Below are 10,592 nucleotides of genomic sequence, written 5' to 3'. Positions count from 1 at the left end.
CAAAGAAAAAAACAACGCTTTCTTCAACAGCGGGAAGCCACCTTAGCACATATTAAGCTTCTGGAACATCATGAATTGATTTGAGCGAAGCTCGCTTTTAACAAAACCACTACCGACAATGCTTCATCAATGCTCCTTCGTAGCAGTGCCTGTTATTATGGTGGCCGTAATAAAGCTGGGAAACTTTTAGCAAGTTACCTCAAAACTTGTAAGGAGAGCACTCTTATATATTCTGTTTATTCCTCCAATATTTCCCTACTGCACAAAGATCAGGAAATACTCAACGAATTTCAACTTTTTTATCAAAATCTTTACACACCTGAATCTCCCCCTCCTCTTCTCTCATTCAGTCCTATCTTGATAAAATTCCTGCTCCCTCTACTTTCCATCTTAATCTTCTTGATCTGGATAACATCTTGATCTGGATAACAATCTCTCCCTTAATGAACTCTCCACCGCTTTAAATACCCTTACTAAAGGGAAAACTCCTGGCCCAGATGGATTTTCTGTTGAATTTTATGTGCATTTTTCTGATTTATTACTCCGAAACTTCTAACGCTTTTTCATTCATTTTATGTAGCTGGTAAGACAGAAGGTACCTTTCAGGAAGATACTATATTGCCTCATTCCTAAAGTCGAAATCCAAAATTTTGTAAACATTATAGGCCGATCTCCCTTGTCAATGTTGACTATAAATTGTTTGCTAAGTTGCTTGCTTTACATTTAGATACCCACATGCCTCATCTTATTGGTAAAGAGCAATGTGGTTTTGTGTAGGGAAGAGTTACTTCCGATAACTCTCATCTCTTTCCCAATGTTTTAAATAAAGTTCCCTCCTTATCTACTTCTCTGGCTGCTATCTCTGTCGATGCAAAAAAAGCTTTTGATAGAGTAGATTGGTCCTTTTTGCTTGCATCACTACAATGGCATGGTTTTGGTCCTAACTTCATATCACTTATTTCTTGACTATATTTTGCCCCTAAAGCTTCGGTCTTAGTTAATGGTTGTGTTTCACCTTATTTTCCTCTACAACGTGATGTCCGTCAAGGCTGTCCTTTATCTCCTCTTCTTTTCGTTCTAGCTCTTGAGCCCTTTTTGTCTTCTATCTGTAATAATGATTCCATCTCAGGTTTTCCTTACGGTGACCATCAGTTGAAACTTTCTTTTTATGCAGACAATATTCTAATATTTATTTCTACTCCCGAAACCTCTATCCCTCCTTTACTACTTGAATTCAAAGCCTTTTCACAAGTCTCTGGTTACAAAATCAATTTCAGACAAGACGAAGATTCTTCCCCTTACAAAACTTTGTCTTCCCCACTCCTTCTCTTCCACTGGGTTGGCCTGGAACAGTTCAACAATCAAATACCTAGGCATATGGTTTTCCAATTCTATCACCTCTTCCATCAAATTGAATATGTGTGCCACCTTATCTCGTATTGAGAAACTACTTTCTTCTTGGAACCCTCTTTTTCCTTCTTGTTGGGGTCGGTTGGATTCGGTTAAGATGATGATTGCCCCAATTTTAATTTATATACTCTTCATGCTTCTCGTTCACATTCCTGCTATTTATTTCAAATGTATTGATTCATGTCTTTTCCGATTTCTTTGGAAGAGTAAAAAAGCCGGAATTGCTTTATCTTCTCTTCGAAAACCAAAATCCAATGGTGGGGTAAACTTCCCGGACTTTCGTCTTTATCATAAGTCCTTCTCCCTTTGTCATGCCTCAAAATGGGTTATTTCAGTCCCCCCCCTTTTACCCCCCTTTGGCGCTCCATTGAACAAACCTTGTTACTACCCTTTTCTTTCAAGGAAGTTATATGTTTTTCTGCCAAAACTTCTCATATCTCTCTTCCCTTATTTTGACATACCTGCTCCCTCTTGAAACCTTTGGCCCACCCGCTACTATTTCTCGTGAATCTTTCTTAGATTCCCTTATTTGGGATAATTTGCTTATTCTCCTTAAGTATAGGCCCATTTTTTGGAAGGCGTGGATATTGAAGGGTACTGTTTGGGTTAAACATCTTTTTAATGGAGTCTCACCTTGCTCCTTTCCCCAATTTCAATCCATATTCCAATGCCCTTGTTCCTTTTTGCAGAAGTTTATTACCCTTATGTCAATTATTCTTGACATTTACGATTCTCTCCCCTCTTCATCCTCATCTGATATCCAAAATCCCCTTCTCAAAATACTCCTTACTCTACCCAAGGCCTCTCTTATATATACATTATTTTTAGCCCCCAATCCAGATCGTGTTAAATTCAAATTGGAACTTTCTTGGGATTCGGATCTGAGATGCGAATGGTCTACCATTTTCTGGGAAAAAATCTGGTCTAGATCCTTAAAAAATTCTCGTTCTGCCTCTCTTACTCAGTCTATGTTTTTCCTTTATCACAGACTTTATCTTTCCCCTACCTCTTTAGCTCGTTTTTCTTCCTCTACTGACTCTAACTGTTGGACTTGGGGCTGCTCTAATGCTGATCTCCTCCATCTTCTTTTTTTCTGTCGTACTGTTTCAGACTTTTGGGGTAAGGTTTGGTCATACATCTCTCCTATATTCACAATTTCTATTCCTTATTCTAGTCCCCACCTCTTTACTGGTAGCCTCTCTGACTCTTTAGATATTACCTCTCATATGCATGGTCTTTTTGATCTTATGCTTGCTCTAGCCTTTCAACACATTTCCTTCAATTGGAAAAATCTCACAAAACTCTCCATACAACATTGGTGGAATACCCTCTGTCATTTTCTTAGACTTGATGTTGCTTTTGTTTCCTCTTGTAAAACAATGTTAAATAGAGATCTCTTATGGTTACCCCTTACCACTTATCTAGATCGTATTGTTTTAAATAATATCTTTCATCGAACTTCTGAAAATTTCAAACCCCCTTGAATGATATTATCTCTGTTCTTTTTGTTCGTACACTGTTATTTAATATATGTACGTATCCATTTGGTAATGCATATTTACTTTTCTACAATTATGTAATCTACATATGCCTTTCTCTGTATCTGTATTATTTCTTTATATCATAATGTTGATATCCCCTCCTCTCTCCTTATCCCCCTTGGTATTATTTTTGCTTCCTTCCCCCTCCTTTTCCCTTTCTTTTTATATAAAATCCCAAATTGTTTGTACTCTTCTCTTACAGGTACAAGCCAATTCTGGTATTTTATTTCCGTTTTGAATTGTATTGTTGGTATGTTACCTATATTATTGTTTGCTAATAAAGCTTTTCAAACATTAAAAAAATAGAACTTAACAGTGAAATGTCAAAGCTAACATCCTCATTATGATTATGAACACAGTGGATAAAATGTACCTCTCGAGGTGTCCTTAATTGTTTTTGTAACTCATAATGTAGACTGTAATTCCACACATTATTCCTAACCTGGGAAATATTTAATCTTTGAGTCAGATAGATCAAATGGAAATACGATAGGCACGTTGTTTAGATGCACAATTTCTTGCAAGTCTAAGATTAGAGTGTATATTATAATTTTTTTAGCATATGTTTGCAATCAAAAGGTGACAACTTTTTAATAAATATTAGGTACCTAAGCTGCAATATAATTGAGTGGTATGAGTATAGACATGGAATATTATATTCTCTTACCGATCGAAAACCAGAGGGGAGAATTTACTTGAGAAAGGACTATGGCGCTGGCATTGGCATGGATTATTTCATCATCTTAGATTGGGTATTTTTCCTGACAGATTATTCAGTAACTGAGCATTGTAATGAAATGGAGAGGCAGAGGCACAATTGTGTAATTGGAAATGAGAAACAGCTTACCTAGGGAGTTCGCTATTGATGAGAATTGACCCATCTTTCTGACCCTTACTCCTTCTGGGATCCATGGACAGCTGGCCAGGGATTGCTCCCACCCGGGAGGATTTTCTTTGACCAGTCACTGCACTCACCGCATTTCCTGGACTGACTGACACTAGTGGACATCGCCATGTCTCCTTTGTGAAACTCCTAGTGGGTGCAGGTTTCTCTTCCCTGTCCCCTGCCCTTCCAACCTGTGGCTGCTGCGCCCTTCCTGGGGTTTCCCGGTACGGCGCACGTGGAGCAAATGCCAGAATGGCCGCTGCCTTGGTTGGGCTGCCTTTGCAGTTGTGGGGGGATGGGCGGACGGGTTTCCCTTTTTTCCAACCTCTCTTTGTGGTCCCCCCACATTGCCGAGATAACCTAATGTGGTGATTGAATTTGACACTGGACTTAGTGACTATGTGACCCCATCTGGGTTATGGGCCCCTTACTCTAACTTTTTGGGCCCTACGAGGTACTTTTCTCCCACTGGCTGTCTGCCAGAACTGATCTGCTTCCCAGCCCTCTGTTTCCACTCTCCTCCCCCAGTCCCTCTATTCTTCTTTTGGGGACTTGTTCTTCTGTGTTTGACTATGCAACTGTAACTAATGTAACCATGAAAAATCTGTTATTCATGTTATTCCTGACCGCTGAGACCTGTGCAACATGGCTGATGCCCGGTAGAGCTGCTAGACAGCTATAGAGGACATCGGCCCTGGTTCATCCCCTCGGCCGTCACCTACTCAGCCAAACATTGGGCACAGTTCTCCCCATCTCCTCGCTGTATCTCCTTCCTCCCCTCACTCAGACGAATTCCGTAACATTGTTTTTTGCCTGTGTAGTACCATGCTCTGGTAACGAACGTAATTTGTAACTTGTAACTCAACAATCTTCATGTAAAGCTCTCTGATACCTACGGGTCTAGCCAGCGCTATATAAAACTCTTCAAACAAATAAATAAATACATTGATCAAGATATTGGTTGTGGTTTGTTTATATTAGGGTTTTATGTTGAAATTGGTGATAATTGATTTCATTAAAAGAATAAAAAGAAATGTTGTGGTTGGAAAGAAAGAATTATAAGAAGGAGAACATCTAAAGATGATTCTAAAACTATTAGTAAAGATATATATTTGAATATCAGGTCGCGATTGAAATGCTTATGATGGCATAGTGGTAGGGTATGGAATATATTAGTATGAAATATATTTACAACAACATGTGGAAGGATTAATACTGGCCTCTTTTTTAATCTGTTACTGACCTTGTGTTATCATAACATTATAATTTTTGTGTTGAGGTGCCATCTTTCCTTTCCTGAATATGTAAAAATCAATATTAAATAAAAAATTTAATTTTGTTGAAATACTTTTCTTCCAAAAATAAAACAAATGAACTCATTTGTACAGGCAGCAAGAGAAAAGCCACTACAAATATGGCTGAAAATAATCTTATCTCATGATAGTAGACATAAGAGCGCCAAACTTGAATGGTGTCTCAAAGATAAAATGCAGCAAACAAACAATTGTTCTTCTTCTACTCCTTTATTTCAGCCAGGATACTCTGTTTGTACATAGCCATGTTATCGATCTGTGACTTAATACCAGATATGAAGAGAACGATTACTTAATGAGGTTAATTTTACATTCCAGTTTTATTTTTGTTCCGGCTCATTACTTAATATGAGTCCTTAAACCCTTCAAACGTTCACAAAGAAGACTTAAACAGCAATACAGTGTTCACATGAAGTGGAAAATTTAGAAGTGCCGGATAGTTAGTCAGTGTGGATAGTCATTCAGATCTTGAAAGCTTTCTGTTAGGTAAGAAGACACAGGGCCCGATTCACAGAACTAAATTAAGACAAAATCCTAAACTTACTACTTTTGGTATTCACAGAAGGCATTTAGTTGCAGTAAAGTGAGGATTTTTTCTTAAGTCTGTCTTAAATCTGTCCTAAGTTTGTCTTAAGTTTGTATTAAGTCTGTCTTAAGTCTGTCCTAAGTTTGTCTTAAGTCTGTCCTACTACTTTTGGTATTCACAGAAGGCATTTAGTAGTAGTAAAGTTAGGATTTTGTCTTAAGTTTGGCTTAAGACAGACTTAAGACAGACTTTAGACAATCTTAAGAAAGTCTTAAGACAAACTAAGACAAACTTAGGACAGACTTAAGACAATTCATAACTTTACTACTCCTAAATGCCTTCTGTGAATACCAAAAGTAGTACGTTTAGGATTTTGTCTTAAGTCAGTTCTGTGTCTTAAGTCAATCGGGCCCACGGTTCTTGAATTATGGTGAGAATATAGAAAAAAGGCTAGTTACAGATGTGAAAATAATTGCGATCACAATTTGTACAATGAATTCCCTTCCTTTTTTTCATCGTTTTTGGGGAGATATTCAGAAGGACACAACTCCGAATTATCCCCACCGTAACGCATCAAAAGTGGAGATAGAAATAACACCTCATTCACAAGCTTTTGCAAACTGCAGACATAGCCTGTATTCCCGTGATAACTGCCCAAAAATCTATCTCCACGGTGGACACCACCAACTAACCCTAATGAGATGCAGAGTAGGCGTTCCAGTGCAAAAACACAAGAAAAAACCACACCACCACTTTCACAACTAACTGACAGATCTGCGATACGAAACAAAAACAGGCGATAAGCTGCAGTAGCACCATGTATTTAACACCTGCTCATAGCTGGTGCTAAGCAGGATGACTACATGCAGCATAAAAGGGAGCTCAAACAAGAGCCACACCTGAAAACCCACAGATGCAATGGAGACAATGACCATACACCGCGGATACCCATGAGGGCCACAGCACCCACCGCAACCACCCCAGGTCCACCACCACCCCCAGCACCTGTCCCGCCCCCTAATCCGGTAACACCACAGAGGCAGTGTACATAAAGACTGAAGAACTTGGAAATTTTCGCTCTCAGGGAATACTTACTAATATAACAAGAACTTGGCACAGACTCTGAAAATATGAAAAGACATCTTTATTAAACTTAACATAGTGAGGCCACGTCACCCAAAAGCCGTAGCAAGTGGATGAGGTAGTCAGAGGAACAAAGAGGACAGAGGCCTTTTATATGTTTTTAGCATTACATGACTCAGTACAAAAAAAGAAAGGGGCAGTTCTAGCTTTTGCAAACATGCAAAAACCCAACATTCCTTCTTACACAAGCTGCAGAAACCCATAATAAAAAACCTGGCACATCCCCATCGTAAACAGGCCATAAAGAAGGGAGCAGAGACAGGTGTAAGTAAGATAAGACAGGGTGTGTGTGCGATGAAAAGGTTTATGGCATGTTGTGCCTTGATGCTATCTCGCTCGGGCACTGGGAAAGGAACTGGCCGGGCAGGTTCGGCCTGGGGCAATGGTTTCAGCTTGCCCAGGTCACAGATAAGTCAATTAAGGTGTACGTGTCCTTTGTAATCGAATTTGGCTGTAGTTATAAGCCTATGTAGGGGCAACTCACAAAATGGCTGCCGTACACAAAATGGAAGCCAAGGGTTTCAGGACGAAAATGACGATTTCGAGGTGAAATCGTTACTGGAATATGACGAAAATGCTTGTACATAGTGTACTAGCCATTCTTGGTCTTTTGATATAAAAATCGTCATGCTACGACAAAGTTTTATTCACGAGTTCAGAATTTTCAGTACCACAGACGCTCCTTTTGCCCTTACTTAGGCAATAACCTATACTCACGCTAGTCTGAGTCCAGGTCTATCAAGATGTTGCTGAAGCATAATCCTATTACTTAGCGACTCTCTCGGGACAGGTCTCCTTACACACGCAGTAGCACAAAGGCCATATATGGCAGGACCAAATAGGGAATGCCTCTATCTGTAGTATGTGGTATAAGACCACACACCCAACAATTAATGATGTTCACTACTAACTGGTGTCGATGCAGAAACTGTACAAAAGGAATTATCAGTAAACTCTGACCTCCTAACTAGTCCATGTTCAGGTAAAATCTGGAAAGTATGCAAAGAAGTAGAAGTAGGAAGAGACATAGGTTGGGAGGTGGGTACAGATGTGAATTGGGCAGCAAAACAATCCCACCCATAAAAGACAATGCCATGTTTATAAAATACTAGAAAACACGTCATTAAGAACATATAGACAAAGTAGTGACCGCTATTACAAATGAAATCATACTTTTTCACAACCCTAAGCAAAAGGTAAATCCTAAAATTATCTAGTAACATTGTAGGTCTTCCTATGCATTTCTGTAATTCATTATATGTTCAAGTGAAACAGTGGTGACCCTCATTAATGCTCTGAGGTGAAAAGGGGGTACTCTTCACAGGAAATTGACTTTATTCTGCTTTTACTAAACAGAATACTACTTAAAAATAATGCCAGTTGAACAATAAAATAATTCTCCTAACACTTAGTCTATACCATCACACGGAAACCTCTTGTGAAACCAACTATGCCCAGAGTCTGTTCAAAAAGCCTCTCTGGCAGGCTGTCCAATCAAGTCTGCTCCCGTTGTTGCATGGGCCTTTGGATTCAGGCCTCCCATGCTCTGATGCTCAGTATCTGTTGGAGTGCCCTCCTGGCAAACACTCATAGCTCATTCAAAAAGTCTTAATGTCTCAAGGCAGTGCACCGTATCTCTCCTCTGCGGCAGACACTACAGATATGGGCACAGATCATCTCGTGCAGACCCGGGACCATTCTCAGACTCCAACACTCATCATTCAGTGTCAGAGGACGCTCAGGCTGCTCTTTCATGGGCACCAGAATGGAGTGCCTTTTGCCACTCTTGGATCCTCCCGTGCACTGCACTTCCGTTGAAGCAAGGGAAAAAAGGGGTGCGTGGCCAAAACTCAGGCCAAGGGGCTCAATGGACTGCACACTGTCAGAGGTTAACCAGCACATAACAGGCGCTCTTTTGCACTGAAATCTCAAGGGACTGCACACTGTCAGAGGTTAACCAGCACATAACAGGCGCTCTTTTGCACTGAAATCTCAAGGGACTGTGGCAAAACCAGCTCCTTCTTCTTTTCTGATGTTGAACGCCTTCTCATGAAGCAAGTGTGATGCTTTAAACAGTTCACTGTACAACAAGGGGACTGCAAACAGGTGGCCTGCGATCTTCAAAAGGGGTGGCAACAGCCATGGGACAAATCTGCGTTGAAATACACTGTCATTCAAAGGCAATTCAAAAACAAAGGCAATAGGCAAAACAGTGCCTCTAGTCTCTTCAATTGGGTTTCCGTGTGAGAGCATATCTTTCATCATCATAGCGACATGGGAATTCTATCTGAATGGATGTCCTCACACATAGTGGCATGTCTAATGGGGCAAACACATTTTATCTCAATGATACACATAGGTGTTCCTAAATTCCTCATCTAGAACATCTCAAAAGCGGGATCACATACATGTTATCATAATAATTGTCCATCAGGTGGGACTATGCAATGCAAAAGCTAATGATCAAGATGTGGAAACAAAAGACAAGAACTAGAGAGTCCTGGTATTTCCATTATTTAAAATACATCTGGTTCATTAAAATTAAAGCCGCAGAAAAAGGAACTAAAAACCAAATTAGAATAGGCATTGAATTTGTCATATTAAAAAAACGTAATGTGTCTCCTATTGAGGTGGAAAGCTTATCTTACTATAGTATTGAGTCAGTTAATCAGTCCTAACAGTCCTAACAGTTAGACTGGAAAAACATCAGGATAGGCCTTAAGAAAATTCTTAGAAACCAGTCTAGTTATGCAACAGGGAATTATACATAAAATGGGGGTTCATGGTACATGACTGCAATCTGAAAGTGTGAACCTGAACAATACACTAATAATAATACTGGTGAAATGAATACGGAAAAGAGAATAGGACACAGCTAAAATCCCCAATACTAGGCCTGATGTGCGTTCCAGTTCCTTCTTCAGGGAAAAAAAATGAAACCTGGTTTCTTTTATGGTACAAAGCCATATACTTCTTAGGAAGCAGAATCAAACTGACTAATGTAATATAGAAATTAGGTCACCTTGTACAAGAGTCACAAATCTATAATTTATCCTTACGTCCAATCAGGATATATAATTTTAGGGCTGCCTGTCCCTTACAGGGAAGGGCAGTATCGTGACTGCAGATGACACAATTTGCTGTTTATTTTTCTTCAATACTTATAGCCAAATTTGACATACACTGGTGAAGTGTTGTCTGTCTGGTTCGCAATATGAAAAAAAAACATATCTGTGAATTTTAGTATTAGCGAAGCGACACGTATCGTCATACATGTCCCCTCACAACAACACGGGTGAACTTGTAATAATTTCTTAAGCAGCAACATAAAACATAAAACATGCAAAAACGCACAAAACGGACGTCAAGCCATCAGATATACTCGCTGAAAAACGATAGCATATATAAATGAGCGGTGACGCATAATACCGTGTAAGGATACCCTCCTTTTTGACAGTAGATCACCAATAGTGGGTATCTGCTGTCAAATACAACTTTCGGACACACAGAACCAGCAAGAACAAAATACACAAACATGAAAAACGCATGGACATTTCTTTTCAAAGGAGTTGCGCAAAAAAGAAAAACATCTCATTTCAACCAACCAAACTCACGTGTCTTGTTAGGCCTTAAAGCCCCCAGAGCAATCCATGAATGATCTGTGAGCAGAGGCGAAAAGGAAAAAAAAAATACAAAGCACACAAAAGAGAGACATATACAATATGTATAGATAATACAGATAATAAACAGACATCAATTGTAACTTTTAAGCA

Source organism: Lissotriton helveticus, chromosome 5_1, assembly GCF_964261635.1.
Source record: "Lissotriton helveticus chromosome 5_1, aLisHel1.1, whole genome shotgun sequence".
Taxonomy (NCBI): domain Eukaryota; kingdom Metazoa; phylum Chordata; class Amphibia; order Caudata; family Salamandridae; genus Lissotriton; species Lissotriton helveticus.
Note: the sequence above shows the minus strand (reverse complement) of the source record.